The sequence below is a fragment of the Ostrea edulis genome, chromosome 10, assembly GCF_947568905.1.
Source record: "Ostrea edulis chromosome 10, xbOstEdul1.1, whole genome shotgun sequence".
In the NCBI taxonomy this organism is placed as follows: Eukaryota; Metazoa; Mollusca; class Bivalvia; order Ostreida; family Ostreidae; genus Ostrea; species Ostrea edulis.
Genome location: NC_079173.1, coordinates 45,249,570 through 45,266,205, shown reverse-complemented (window position 1 = coordinate 45,266,205; position 16,636 = coordinate 45,249,570). Strand labels below are relative to the sequence as shown.

The 16,636-nt window shown below is 35.1% G+C and overlaps 2 protein-coding genes across 7 annotated transcripts in view; one reads left to right on the top strand and one right to left on the bottom strand.

Annotated features, from left to right (window-relative positions):
* The window catches only part of LOC125653150 (uncharacterized), a 140,601-nt gene that overhangs the window by 10,019 nt on the left and 113,946 nt on the right, over window positions 1–16,636 (top strand). The window contains exon 1 of one of the 6 annotated variants that reach the window (XM_056151469.1): window positions 6,205–6,324. The exons of the other annotated variants lie outside the window; for them this stretch is intronic. The gene's annotated coding sequence lies outside the window, so the exon portion shown is untranslated. Of the gene's footprint in view, window positions 1–6,204; window positions 6,325–16,636 lie in introns of those variants that run through there. 6 annotated transcript variants of the gene reach the window in all.
* Window positions 1–16,636, bottom strand: part of LOC125672770 (A-kinase anchor protein 9-like) — a 125,523-nt gene that overhangs the window by 55,883 nt on the left and 53,004 nt on the right. The window lies entirely within an intron of this gene.

The window sequence follows — 16,636 nt, the reverse complement described above, 5'->3', positions numbered from 1 at the left end:
CCCCTGTCACAATTCCTGGACCCGCCTTTATATTGGGTTTGATGATTGCCTACATATCTGTGTTTTAATAATCAATGTATGTATGACACTTTCGTTGCCAATCTTGAAGGATAGACACTAAGGTATAGAGGAACATTGTTTTTTTTCTGGACTTGATTGGAAAACACCGATAATATTATGAACGAATCAACACCTGTGGAAAAACCAAATGTCACAAAATAAAAACAAAACACCCACCGCAAATAATAATCTTTTTCCAAAACCATTCTATGCATACAAAGTCCCATAACATTTCTGATGAATTTTAAACCGTATACATCTACATGCTTATGGAATCTAAATGTGGCGTTTAAATGGAATTTCAATAGGCACAACCAAGCTTCAGTCGATTACATGACACAGTTGTACACCTAGCTGTGGGTCAATGCTCTTCAAAATATCTACTTCAAAACTACCCAAGCAGCTGCCATTAGTGTGAACCTGAGGTATGTGGAAGAGACTTTGTAAGCTCTGTACAAGACAGTGTTTACGAGAAATCATAGACTCGATATCTCCCAGGGACGATGAGTTCTCCATTATTTAAAAAACAAAACGTTCACTTAGTGGTACACGTGACTAAAGTGGAACCATTCAACGATCTGGCTACAAATGACTGTTCTTCAAAATGTCCCCCGATCCGCAAAAAGTGTAAGTTACATGGTAAATATAAATCATTGAGAGCTGTCTGTTTTATTTTTGCATTGAAATACAACATGACTTATGTAACGTGTTTTTATTATTGTAAATACTACCGTAATGATTTAATACGTATTGACACCGTGACCAACAACATGCATGACGTTGCAGTGTAGACAGATGTTACGACCTCTGAGATCGTATTTACAGAAACAAGTGTCTGTGCTGAGAGTGAGCGAAATTATTTATTCTTCTATCGTTTATTATTTTTCTAAACAAGAAATCACGATTTACCTTATACTTTAACAAAAAATCAGGGGCGGCTGAGTTAAACTTCGCATTCTTACACCTTTAATTTGCTTTATTGTGTCTTTGAAATCCGCGTAACATGTATTACTCATTTTTCCGCGTTGCCACGCCTTTCTTTTCGTTATAATACCTTTATTTTGCGTTGTTACGTCTAAGATTCGCGTTATTACACCTTTCTATCGCGTTATTACACCTTTCTATCGCGTTATTACACCTTTCTATCGCGTTATTACACCTTTCTATCGCATTATTACAGCTTTCTATCGCGTTATTACAGCTTTCTATCGCGTTATTACAGCTTTCTATCGCATTATTACAGCTTTCTATCGCATTATTACACCTTTCTATCGCGTTATTACACCTTTCTATCGCATTATTACAGCTTTCTATCGCATTATTACAGCTTTTAAAATATTTCTTTTCGTTTTAAATGACCCAAATAGGGTTTCATAAATAACGCTTCAAAGAGCAAGGTACGTCTTATGCAAAGTCGGGGAAAAAAGAATGTCAAGGTTTTGTGATTACACAATGAAAGTAAAATTGATATGCGAGTCCTTATTAATGAATAAACACCCCTTTTCTCCTGCGGAAATTGAGTTTTATTAACTTTAATATTATTATGGGCCGACCTCTTATATAAGTTTGGAGAAGTCGCCTGCGTTTTTGCGGGACTGCTGTCTGTTAGCATGGAAATTAAATGTTCTAATAATGAATTATACGTTGGTATATTTAGGACATGCAATTTTTTTTACTTATTTTGGAAAATATTATGTCGTTCGCACGAGATAGCATCTCGTTTGCACGACATAATATCTCGTTCGCACGACATACTATCTCCTTCTCACGAGATAAGTATCTCGTTCGCATGACTTATTTTCTCCTTTGCACGACTTATTATCTAGTGCGAATGACATAATTTCTTTATTTTTTTTAAAAAACTTTTATTGTGTGTAGTCAATTTTATATACCAAACAGGATTGTATATTTCTTTAATATGAAATCCCACTGTGTGATCATGAAAACTCAAATGATAATAAAGAGGATTTTAATTAGCAACATTCAACTTTCTATAATTGTGTTTAGAATTAAATATTTACATATGTTTTGCAGTAGGTGCTATATGCTTTCTGGATGACTGATACCCTTTTTATGTTATCATGTATCATAGGTTTAAATTCTTCAATACTCAATGCCTCTAGTAATACGTAGAAAGCCCTAACTTAGGGAATTTTACATTGCGAGGGGCGGGGGGGGGGTAATTTCATATTCAAACAAGGTTAAGTTTAACCATGAGTGAGGTGTGCAAAAACCCAAGTGAGACTCATTTTAAATTGGTTGCCAAGTTGTATATTCCTGTTTAGTTGGCTTCCAAAATACATGTATGAAAAACAGAAAATATGTTGTTTTGTGTGAAATCATCCGACAAGGAACATAAACTATAACCAATCAATTGGTCAATCATGATGTTCACCACGAAAGTGCAAGTGAATTCATGCATATCTTTTATGCAAAGCATGAATAAATTTAAGGATAATTCAAGCTGCAGAAATTACACTCTCATGAAATTTGTTTTTTAACTTTCACCCTCGCTCGAAGAAATCAAAGAATGTATTTTTGATAGATATTTAAATATGTCCACGAAGTTCATTTCTTTTATTTTGTAACGGTCCTTTTGTTTTTCGTAGAAATAACTAGTTTTAAAATTCCATTTACACAAAGAGGCACATTATTAAGATTTCCAACTTTTCCCTCACCCATATTAAATACTGAAGTCAACTTCTGAATACCATAGACGTTGATCAGTTAATTATATAGTAAGTGTAAAGTAAAAAAAAATACAAAAACTTACCTCGTGCAAACAACATAATAAGTCCTGCGAACGAGATATTATGTTGTGTGAACGAGATACATGTAACAAGTCGTGTGAATGAGATACATGTAATAAGTCGTGTGAACGAGATACATGTAATAAGTCGTGTGAACGAGATACATGTAACAAGTCGTGCAAACGAGATACATGTAATAAGTCGTATGAATGAGATATATGTAATAAGTCGTGCGAATGAGATACATGTAATAAGTCGTGTGAACGAGATGTTTATTGTTATATTTTTAAACAAGGATTGATATAATTCTTTTTACCATAAAAAAAATCATTGTATAACATGTAAAACTTCCGACTATAACTTTTAAATTGATTGACTTTTGCACAATACATTGAGACAATCTATAATTAGAAGACATGGAATCAATAGTGTTTGACAAGTGCGCCGTCCAGGATCTAGAAAGTTTTCAAGGTGGGGGGAGGGGGTTGTTGTTAGACCTGAGGATTATATTTTTAATATCATGATATGTATTTGTGTATTTTTTATCGTCTGCATTAGGTTTTATAAGTTAGCTACCTAATAAAAATATTCTTTAAAAAGAATTTAAAATGACAAACGAATTTACTAAAAGGTATGATCAAAATTTCAATGTCTGGCCAAAAATTGTTAAATGCACATACTTTTCATTAACGTTCAAACTTTCAAACTAAATTTGATGAATGTTGAATACAATAAAAATCAGTTTGTGAAAATCAATGTCGGACGACAGAAACTTACAGGAGTTTACCCCTTCCCCTAACTATTTAAATTTAGATTTTTTATCATTGTGATGCAGTAATATTGTTCCCTGAAAAATATAACTACCATACTCTGATATATCTCTTTCTTTCTGTCGCGCTCTCTTTTTAAAACCAAAATCAAAGGGGCGTGTGTGTTGCAACATCAGTACCCCCTCTAAATCAGCTGATGTAATGTACATGCGTTGTTGCACATGTAATTTCTGAATATATGTATTTAATTGTGTGTGGTCGTCCAAAATATTGTAAATTAATAATGAAGAATTGATGATATGTTAAAGATATCTTGACCCTGATTTAAATAAATAGACGACTAATATTTACAGAATTTGTGACATCATGACCCAGCATAGCCTACAAAAAAACCATACAATAGACATTTGAATAAAATCAGAGACTTAAAGTATTTTACAGTCACATATTACTTTTAATGAATTGAAGACCGCATCGTGTTGTGCGTCCCCTGTATTCAGGGGAAAATAATTCGCGCTGCGTTGTGAAAAATGTATTTCATTTAGAGATTCTTTTTTATTCAAAGCACGTGACAAACTGGCAAGATCAGGAATTTTAACGTGCAACGTCACGGATAGGAAAAGAAATTATGTACTTGTATCTATATCATATTTTTTTGTTTCGATCGATCGGACATGCGTAAACTCTCTCTCTCTCTCTCTCTCTCTCTCTCTCTCTCTCTCTCTCTCTCTCTCTCTCGTCAAGAACGTAGCGGCTAACCTAGGGCTAGGTATTTTGGCTGATTTGTGCCATTTTACAATGTATCGTCTTTTTGGTTTTTTAAGGGGGGGGGGTGCTAAACATCGTTTTGGTGTTGTTGTTTTTTTCCACCTCGAAATAACAAACACGCGATGAAGTATAAAATGGCAGAAATCAACCACCATGTACAACCCCTAGACTAGCCGCTACAATATTGAACGCAGTAAGCTGTTGACCTTGGTATTGCGAATTAAGTTAAACTCTTGCACGATTAGTTTCCTTATTGAGCTACCAATCAGGCGCGTAGCTAGCCCTGTTTGGAAGTGTAATTAAAGCCCTGGACGAGGGGGCGTCCAGGGCAAAGTCCCCCCCCCCCCCGATTATAACAAATCAGGGCCCCCTTAAGCATTTAAAAAGCTTCTTTTTAAACAAAATATATTTAATACTTGACCACAGTTTTTTTAAAGCATGATTTTCAGAATGAGTTAAGATACGTGACTTTCAATAATGGACCCCGTGTCCAATCTTTACATAACACGTAATGCGACGGCGTAATGAAAAGTAAATTACAGAATGTATCACAGACATTGGCGATAACCATCAATTTAGTTGGCATCACATAACCACCTCTATGCATCTGTAAGTTTATCTCTAATTTACATTAAGCCACCGTGTACGTTGTGCCTTTAAAATCAATGATTTGGAATTGTTGCAGTTTCACACACTCTCTCTTTTCTTATCTTTCTCTCAATGACCCAATTTTATTTCAATATTTGTTTTGGTCACAAAATAATGTGCAGCATGGCCATTTCCAAATTTTATTTTTCCATGTTTAATGTTTAGAATGTTTAACGTCAGCTGTCGAAGTATATGGGGGATACAGAGCTCACAATTCATCGTTATGATTGATTGGTTGATTTCTTTGATGTTTTTCGCCACATTCAACATTTTTTCAATTAGATAGTGGGGTCCAGTTTTTGCTGTGTAAACAAGGCTCGTGCCATGCTTTTGTTTACATGTAGGTTAAATATGCTAGCAAAAGTTTCTTAGAGCCGATTTTATCCATTTTCAAGTTATATCATAACACAATTGAATAGTTTCTAGTGTTTGGTACATCTCATTTTGTTTTCTATCAAGCAATCTATATGTAAACAAAAAACATGGCACGAGCCTTGTTTACATAACAAAACATTGTGAGTGATGTATCTCACTTGCAATTCAACAACTGATATTCAAATTTTGAATAATAGAAATATTTTCAAGTTAGTTAAGCATTGTAAACACTAAAGATGAAAAAAAAAATAGAATTTAAAAAGAATTCAGCTCAAATCGTAGACACGCTCTTTCACGAACCCCCCTCCCCCCCCCCCCCACATTTAATTCGTTCATTGGATCAAAATATTTCTAAATTTTACCAGCCCTCGCGGTTGATTTTCTCGCGCTTTTAAACAAAATAATTCTTTAGAACACCTTTTCTGAAAAATATTTAGTTGTTACATTTTCCCCAAAATTGCCGGCCCATAAATTTGATGTCTACACAAATGTTTCTTGTTATTATTGATGATGGGTGGCTATTTGATCCCCCCCCCCCGGAGCGATAGTAGATGATCGGATCATAGGATCTAATTTTAATTTGATTGCAAACAAGTGAAGAACACTTTGATATGGGGTTAGTCTTTGTTTGTAGGTAAAAATAAACAGAAACTATTGTGTAGGGTGTTGTTTTAAAATCTTAAAGACATATGGTATCTATAATCGGGTTCGATGTTTGAGACAAAAATAAGCGATAGATCCAATTTGTCGAAGGGGATTTCGCGCCGTTGCCACTGCGATTAGCGACATCACATCAAGGCACAGCAGTTGAGCAGACGACAGGGCTGAGATTATAGGCCTAGTTGGCTTTGACAGTTTTTCTTCGTGTGTGTAATATATGACTGCTAAACTCAAGACTGCCAGCAGAGACGAGGGAACTAAGACTACGAGTAAAAGTATCTAAACGTGATAAAGTAAGAATATGTTGATTATCAAACGCAGGTCTCCTTTATTCAGAATTTCCTTTGATCACTCTAAGTCTGCTTCCCAAGACGACATTACGCTTACCCCGGCAACGGGAACGCGCATATCTAGACCCTGGTAATTATTTATATATACAGCCGTTTGCCCAGTTCCGGATCATTGCCAATTCCGAATCACTTTATAATTATCATTAAAATTGTTTAATTAATGAAATGATTGTACTTATACAGGTAAATCACGTTGAAAATGATTACTGAGGGATACAAAACTATTGTAATTTTTATCCAACCCAGGTTTATTATTTACACTTAGTCACACTTCTTTAATACATTAGGACTTCGACATCTTTGTCACTTGTACACGCTTGGGAAACAAATCGCGGCTGGGGGGAAAGTTGTCTGTAGCTAAAAAAAATAACCACGTTTTCTGCACAAAAAATAAATGCATTTAATTGATATATCTTTCAGCTAATGCATCTATAAATATTTCTTCAGTGAATGCATTATTGTAGTTGAGATGCCTTACCAAAGAGACACCATCTGTTTGTCCAATACACGTATCAACACTTCGCCGCGAGTTATGTCCCTTTGCGGGGTCAGCCAAAGGTCAATCGGTGAAAAACCAAGTTTTCCTTCTTTACCTTACCAAATGTAAGATGTTATTACTTTGCACTTTAGCCAATTACCAAGTTTTCATATAAGTTAATGGGTTGCCCCAATCTGGGGCATTATTGTAGTTGACTGCAATTGATGGAAAAAATAACAGATGTCAAAGCTACAGATAGGAAAATTACAAAGGCAAACGTAGGGAAATGCGATTTTTATCCGGGAGATGGCGGACATGGGACGTAACTTGCGCGAAGTGTTGATACCTGTATTCCAGATCAGTCGTGTTAACTATATACACAATAAACTATTTTTTTCGTATTACCAAAATGGATAACCCCCCCCCCCCCCCGGTAAATACATTACAGTGAGAACATCAGGACAGTAAATATACTATGTATTGCATCTAGATTTACATCTTGAAATTGATATTTAAAAAGTATAGGCCTACTGTAGTCAATTCAATTTTAAGCATATTGATATACATGTATGACTGTATTTTTTCTTTCCAACTCCACAAGAAAATGCCGAAGGATTGTTATCCCGGGTATATATAAATGTAGCGGTCAGCTGGGTTCGATCGCCGGTGGCCAGGTAGCTCAGTTGGTAAAGCACCTGACAAGAGATGCAGGGGTCCGGGTTCGAATCCCGGTCTGGTCCGTTGCATTTTCTCCCTTCCTGTTACATTTGGTGCCGAAGACCAGCCCCTGGATCCGATAGGTGAAAATGCCTGTCAGGGGATAAAGATCCTGGGTTGATGTCTTCAGGTGTGAAGACATTTAAGGAGGGAGGAATGTAGCGGTCAGCCGGGTTCGATCGCCAGTGGCCAGATAGCTCAGTTGGTAGAGCACCTGACTAGAGATTCAGGGGGCCCGGGTTCGAAACCCGGTCTGGTCCGTCGTATTTTCTCCCTTCCTGTTACATAATGTTAGATCATAACCACACTCAGAAAAAGATAATTATTTATAAATGTTGATTATGAGAATTTTTAATGCCGCAGTTTTGGCTATGTTAATGCCTATTTATGTGAAGCTTTGAATATAATTGTTCAATATATATAACGTCAACAATGTAAAGATTAATTTGAACTAGTGTTTGATTTTATTTTATTTCTACAAAAAACTAGGTATATATTAGGCAATATACAGTCCCTGAAACGTTCTACTTTACCATTTTTCCGTTCGTTCACCATTCGTTCACCGTTCGCTCACCGTTCGTTCAGCGTGCGTTCACCGTTGGTTCATTGTTCAATTTTTTTCATTGTCATTCGGAACACCAAAATGAAAGAACCAATCTTGATAGCAAGGCGAAAATGAAAATTGAACGTATGCGTAAGAGTGGAAGGATACTTTCCTACTATATCAGAAATTTAATTTTGAAGTACAAAATGTCAGGGTTATCCACTGTGAATGCCGAAAGGTTCATTTGAGCTTTGGTTAAAATCAATACTAAATGAGAGACGAATATAAGAGCTTGTCGTTATGAATTTAACCCAAGTACAAAAAATAAGGCAGTTTCAGGTAATGAAAACCTCTTCTCCTGTGTTCACGATTTAGCATTTACAAGTTCAGGCACAAATTATTATAATTATTTTGCATTGCTTGACAAGAGTTTTAAACAAGTCACCCCTCCCTACCCGGAAAAATAAAAACAAACAAACGATGCTACATAATGTACCGTATGTACGTGTCAGAATGTCAAACTGATATGGCTATTTTTACGCCTATATTTATGAAAGACATTGTCATTACTACTCTTGCCAAATTTGAAACTTTTGTAAACATTTGTCCTTAATGCAAAGATGTAATTATTTATCTGGTACGTTTCTGCATTAGCCTTTAAACATTCTACGGGTAGTTCAGTATATTAAACAGTTTTATCTACATCAAATATATACAAATGTTGCACGATCTAACTACAATCTATGGTCACATCAATAATAAAAATAGAAAGTTTTGTACTGGTTATTTCCTCGGGATCGATGTAGCTGTGACAAATGAATGACACAAAATTTAAGTAGGAATATCTAATATTGTTAGGAATGTTAAGTCGTTGACACAGGGTATACCGTCCGTATTGTTTATTTACTATCTATCTTTACTCCTTTCGGGGGGATTTGTTAATTACAGGTATCCCAAACGATCGAGCTCATAAAGTTTGAAGCCATACATGAACACCTGTTGATTCTGGATGTCACTACACATGTAGACTATTATATAGTGTTTTCCTTTTCAAATGCATTGTTTATATATTATACCCATGCATTAAATGTATCTGTGCATGTAATGGTATACACAATGTACATACGAAATTTGCTTTTGTTTGTGTATGACTGTTGCGTGTATTAATGTACAATTTGCGATAATTTCATGAAATACATCAATGTAAACTCGGTACTTGTACAAAAATATTAAAAAATATATATATGGTAGAAATCATGGCCCCCAGGAGTAGGTTAGGGCCACAATAGGGATCAAAGTATTACAAGTGAATATATCGGAAAAATCTTGAAATATTAACCAAGGTGCCTCAGGTGAGCAATGTGGTTCATGGGTCTATTGTTTAAATTAGTGATTAAACTGAAATTTGTACTTGGTATATGTACATGTGTTATTGAAGTCACAGCCAGGAGTCGGCAATTTTATCAATAAAGTAGAAATAAATGAGAAATGAGCATAAATACTACCACTGAGCTCGCTGTCAGACTCCTTTAATTGACGCTGGGCCAAAAAACTCGTTCACATGCATTTTTAGCTCACCTGAGCTGAAAGCTCAAGTGAGCTTTTCTGATCGCTTTTTGTCCATCGTCTGTCTGTCCGTCCGTCCGTCCGTCCGTCTGTCTGTCTGTCCGTCTGTCTGTTGAACTTTTCACATGTTCGACTTCTTCTCTAGAACCACTGGACCAATTTCAGCCAAACATGGCCAAAAGCATCCTTGGGTGAAGTGCTTTCAAGTTTGTTCAAATAAAGGGCCATGTCCCTTTCATAGGGGATATAATCACAAAAATGCATAAATAGAGTGGGGTCATTTAAAAATCTTCTTCTCAAGAATCACTGGGCCAGAAGAGCTGAGATTTACATGAAAGCTTCATGACATAATGCAGATTCAAGTTTGTTCAAATCATGGGCTCCAGGGGTAGGATGGGGCCACAATAGGGGATCAAAGTTTTACATACAAATATATAGGGAAAATCTTTAAAAATCTTCTTCTCAAGAACCACCTAGTCAGAAAAACTGAGATTTACATGAAAACTCTCTGATATAGTGCAGATTCAAGTTTGTTCAAATCATGACCCCTGGGGATAGGATCGGGCCCCAAGGGGGGATCAAAGTTTTGCATACAATTATATAGGGGGAAAGTTTAAACATCTTCTTCTCAAGAACCACTAAGCCAGGAAAGCTGAGATTTACATGAAAGCTTCCTGATATAATGCAAATTCAAATTTGTTCAAATCATCGGCCCCGGGGGTTGGATGGGGCCACAATAGGGGATCAAAGTTTTATATACAAATATATAGGAAAAATCTTCTCAAGAACCACTAAGCCAGAAAAGCTGATTTTTACATGAAAACTTTCTGATATAGTGCAGATTCAAGTTTGTTCAAACCATGGCCCCCGGTGGTAGGATGGGGCCACAAGGGGGATCAAAGTTTTACATACAAATATATAGTTAAACTATTTTTCTCAATAACCACTGACTCCGAGTCAGAAAAGCTGATATTCACAAGAAAACTTTCTGACATAGTGCAGATTCAACTTTGTTCAAATCATGGCCCCCGGTTGGTAGGATGGGGCCACATGTTGGGGGGGGGGGGGCTCAAAGTTTTACATACAAATATAGGAAAAAGCTTTAAAAATCTTCTCAAGAACCATTGGGCCAAAGAAGTTGACATTTACATGAAAGCTTTCTGACATTGTGTAGATTCGAGTTTGCAAAGGGTTGTTTGGGCCATAATAGGGACTAAGGTTTTACATGGAAATATATATCGAAAATCTTCAGATATGGGCCAAGGTGACTCAGGTGACTGATGTGGCCCATGGGCCTCTTGTTTGCGTAATGTTGAGGTCTTATATCGCTTCTTGCAAATCGGTTCAAAATTCTAATATTTGTACATATATGTAACATTGAAATAAAATCAAAATCCTCACACAATATCCCACTACACCTGTACACATGTGTAAAACATGCCTTCAATATAACCCCATGTGAACTGAAAACACACAGCTTCAAAAGATTTTTATAACTGATGTAACCAGTAAAAGATAGACTTTTCCTTTAGCTGCTCACCCCCAACCCCACCCCACCCCACCCCGATTGAAAAAGTGAAATTAGGGAAGAGTCAGCAATCTTATATATATAAATCCTATAGATGAAGAATAAAAAAGACTTTTGTACTATAAGTGTATGGCAAATACATTCCCTGGAAACACCTGAGGTATAATCACTGAAGGTCTGAACAAATACAAGTATCACTTGCTTCTACTTTTCTTCTTATTGAATGTGTATCTGTGGCATATTAAGGGGGGGGGGATTGCAGCTGGCACCTGACACCCCCCCCCCCCCCGCCCCAACTGAAATTTTCAAGGTAAATGCTGTTCACTTGTTTAGAAAAATCATAATGTAGACTAGTGATGAAATGATTGTTGTCAATGATCGATTGTCAGTCGTTTGGAGCTCTATGTTGCTACTAATCGATTACAAAACAAAAGTCACCAACATCGCCAACTAAATCACAAATAATCCGGAAATCATTTAAATTTTGTTCAGATTTAATACAGGTGACCTGTCAGTATTGCAATCGGTTGTTGTCCGTCGTGCATGAACAATTGTTTATTTTTAGGTGAGTCGATCCTCATGTGACTTATCAATATTAATGGTTAAAAGTGCAAAATCTGTATTAATTTCCATTCAAAATAGATAAATTTAATCAATAACCAAAGAAAATGTGTAAGTTGCCACATTTTTAAAAATGTCAGACATACAAAATCGGAAGTATATGTTAACATCAGAAAATCACACATTTTTGTTATACAGAATAATTAAAATCGATAAAATCATAAATCTGTATAAATTAATTGTGGATATTAGGGAAATCATGTATAATAGACATACAGTAGAAGAAATACCAGCTTAGGAGTTATTGCCCTTGACAACATTTTTTTAATTAGAAAGAATTGATTATCTACGGAAAATATAAACTTTTTTCAAAATCAATAATTTACCAAAATTTTTATTTTGTGCAGTGATTCAAATTCCTCCGAAAGATATATTTCTATCATGCACAGATTTTAAATTGATAAAGATTTTTGCAAATACCTATGACATCACACGAGGATCGATTAACCTTAACTTCTTGAAAACTACCAGACCAATTGTTTTCGAATTTGGTATGAAGTATCATTGGGACAAGGGGGAGGTAAATTGTTTCTCCATATTTAGATACTTAATTAAAATGACAAACGTTAACTTTCAACTAAAACATATTTAATTGTCTCAAAAAAATCTTTAGTCTCGTCATTCAATTTGATGTTTTTATTTTCAAACGCATTTTCTGTTTCTTTAAATTCTACCCGGCACAGGAATTTTTTAGTCAATTTATTGGAATAAAATGCCCTTAACCGCTTTTTTAAAATTTCTATTTCATAAGCCCTGCTTTGTTTTTTCCCAACCTATTCCTTTTTTTTTCTGAATCTCTCGGGACATCTTTCCTTGAGGATGAAAAGTCGTATTTGAATATAGAGACATTTCCGCACATGTGTCAACACCGAAAAATGGATGTTTACGATGTAAGAGCAAGGTACATTAAGGCCCAAATTTCGCCACAAAATTAGGATAAATTTAAAATGTGGTTTCACTTGGTTTAATCATTATGATTATGCACTAGGGCATTGGTCCTGATGATACATGTGGAAATTAGTGACGTAATATGTTCTGTGACGTCATTTTCCTTATCTCCGATTAACATGATTTACCGAAATCGCCGAAATGAGCCGTTTTTTTTATGCCTTTGAAACCATTTTTAAGATGGAGCACATGCAACAACAACAAAGATATTTTGTGTACAAATTAATCATGTTGAAAGTCGGTAATGAGCAAAATTTCGACTTGGTTGGTAAATGAGCAGACTATTAAATTTAACGTTTAACCATTTCACGCGTTCATCTGTAATACAAATTTCAACGTTGGTGGTGTTCATATATGCAAGTTTAATGAATAAATAATATGCATATGTACAGCATATTAAATTTTATAAGACTCTACGTAGTTTGCATTGAAGAAGATAGTGTGTAATCAGAGAATTGGAATCTTCGACACATATATTTCCGATTCCAATTTTACTCGTGTTATGTTTGATATCAACGCAATTAATGGAACACATGGCAAAGTTCAATCACATATTCTTTTTTATCATAGATGGCTTATGATATGAATTATCCCTCTTAACTGGTGTGCATATACTGTGGTGGCTACAATGCGTATCTAAATACGTGTCTAAATATGCCTTGCCAGTCATAATATTCTAACGTACATGTAGGCTAATTATAACTTATTGGGTATGTTGCATGTGTAATTTCAAATGCTATTCTAATATTGTATTAAGCATTATGTCAGACACATCTAATGATTGTCCATCTGAATTAAAAACCAACTCATGATACATAATACGTATGTTATTAAATAAGAATTTTAGTATGGCTTTGGCCTGGCTTTTTAAGAAAAGAAATGCATGTCTGCAACCGAATGCAATATTTGTTTATAAAATAAAAAGTTTAATAATATCGAAAATGAAAGAGCGATAGCTTAATCTGTGCCTTTATACCAGAGCATAATAGTGCGAAAGTTCGAATGCAAAATTCGGTTATATTTTCCCCGTAAAAATTGAATTAGTAGCAAGTCAAACATACAGAATTTAGAATTTTATATTTCGCATTGAAAAAACGTTTTAGCGACACTTTCGTGATTTAGAAAAAAATTGCCACCGCCGACAGCTTATATTGCTTTAAATATATACATCTGAAAATCAATTCATTACAATATATTGTTCATTATTTACATGCTACAGTACCCGTAGTTTTATGACATGCATGTTTCCTATCAAAACAATTCCAACTTTATCGATCTGTCGTTTATATTACAAAGTTGTCGAACTCATTTAGGAGAAGTTACTCCATGATATATATATATATATATATGGTAATGGAATATTCGCATCTACCCTGCTATAAGAGTGAGTGTTGGTAGTTGATAGATGAACGATGTAGTATTTAGATATTTAAATCATTACTCATTTGTAAGCTAAAAGATAAAGTATACGCTTGCATTGTGTGTTCAAAGAGGACAAAACTGATCATTACATGTAAAAAATAGATAAAAAACATTTCTTAAGAAACATTTTTAGTAGAAACGAACGACTCTGACTGCATTTGCAATCAATGTCAACAGATCTACAACTTTAATCGTTTCATGCTTAAATTTTCGCAAGCATTCAGTACTACCATAACGGGGGAGGGGGATAAATCAAAATTCGCAAGTAAAATTTATGGAAAAACAAAAGAATGTGTGGGCCAAATTCCCCTGTTGCTACGTCGCTGTAATGATTATTTGTTTATAAAATCGCCTTACATTTGTCAATAACTGACGCACGTGTTCTGTGACATATTCTTATTCAAAAATACATGATAGCTAGTCATTGGTTACTATTTTCATCATTAAATCGTGGAACTGGTGTTGACGTATTAGAACGCGATTTTCACACATAAGGAGAACTTTCTTTTCCTGCATTTACACTTTAACCATCCCACTCACCGTCGGTCACTTAGCATTTAGTGGTATGTGACAAAACACCGCTTAAGGACTATATCCGAATCATGCGCGGATCTAGAGTGGAGGTCCGGACACTCCCTCCCCTCTGGAATTAAAGTTGCATTTAATTTGTGCGCAAAGTAACGAGGACTTAACCAGAGCACAATATTATCATTTTTATAAAACTGGAACGATTGTTTGATATCCTTTTCCCAATATACATAATTACCAGTGATTAATGTAAGCAGAAAGTACCTTGAATAGGTGTCTGACAAAATCAAGTGACGAAGTCCTTGTACACAACGATGGCTTAGAAAAACATGTGCGGTAATGGTCACGGTCTGATGATATCGTGGCACTTTTGCACGATGATGAATATCTAATATGAATGTAAGATCGAATGAAACTTAATTGATTTAATTATTTACATATTGTTAGGTATAACATTTTCTACAATTTTACGTTCTGTAGTAATTTTCTTGAGATCGATTAGGTGAACAACGTGAACAAGCGTATCATATGTCTCCGAGTAAAACATTACTTAACCGCCGAGTTTCACCTGAAAAAAAAAACTAATTGGTAAACAATGTGCACCCCTTTTTCACACCAAAAATCCTTGAAAAAGTGCATATCATATTCGACAAAATACGGTACTATGTTACACATCGATGTATTCTTCATGATATTCAAGCATAAATATGATGGTTTGATGAGAGAATCAGGAAAAAGAGGCTAGATTTGGTCATAAAATTTTCATTTATTTGTCTCAAATGAACAATTTGCATCTAGATTTTTTTCCCGGACCCCCACCCTCTTTAAGAGGGGACAAGCCCCTCTCGCACTCTTCCCCTCGCCGCATCGCGACTCGGCCGTCTACTTTCAGCAGCCGGACTAGTCACAAATCAGCAGGACTAGTAAATTATAGATTCTAGTAGTCCTTTTCACTAGTATAGTGAAAAAACTTAGTGTCAAAAACTGAAAAGATCTTACACCTTTCATTATTTTGACAATTGCTGGAAAATATAGATATCTCTGACTGACGGCATTATATATGCTGATGCACTGTCATAGAGATTGACTTTGGTTCTGTTAATAGACAGTCTCTGATTCATTCACCATTAGAAACTGGTCGAAAAGGAATTGTTGAATGATTTATTAGATAGGGAAACCAAAGTTGTTTTCATATCTCCAACTAAATCGGCATGTATTAAAAGGTAGAGTCCAATGCAGCATTGGTTAGTGCGTGTTCCTTTGCTGAAAACATTTAGTGAGCTTAAAAAAAAAGAACAAAGTGTACATATACACACAAGAATAACTTAAGGTAACCACGCGCTACTTACATATATGATATTCATTTAATTTAGATTAAAACAATGTAAATTGGATGCAAATGTAAATACAATGTTAAAATTGAATGAATATATATGGGTTGCTCTACAATTCTTAGATACAATTACACTAATCGTCCTTCAAATCACAGCATCCGCCTCATCGAATCATCTACAATTGATTAAAACTTTCGGAAAAAATCAATTAAACTTTTCAAATAAAAATCATGGTGCACATTTGTTTAATAAAACTTTGAGCATATGGCGACATAAATTGGATTATTTCCATATTGAGTTCATGACATAGCTTTCTTGTTCATGACGTCGCATAAAGTAACGTCAAAATGGCACAACGTTATCGTAAACTATACTGTACTTACATATATATTATACATACGTAATTAAAGCTTTTTACGAAGACATCATAACCATTTTATGGAAGTATACACCATATGAAAGAATTTTGAGGAATATCATTTAATTTGGACGCGGGGCCAAATTTGGCCCCAAACGTACCTTGTCCTTTATTAATTTTATAGACGCTTTCTTATCTTCAATTAAAATAA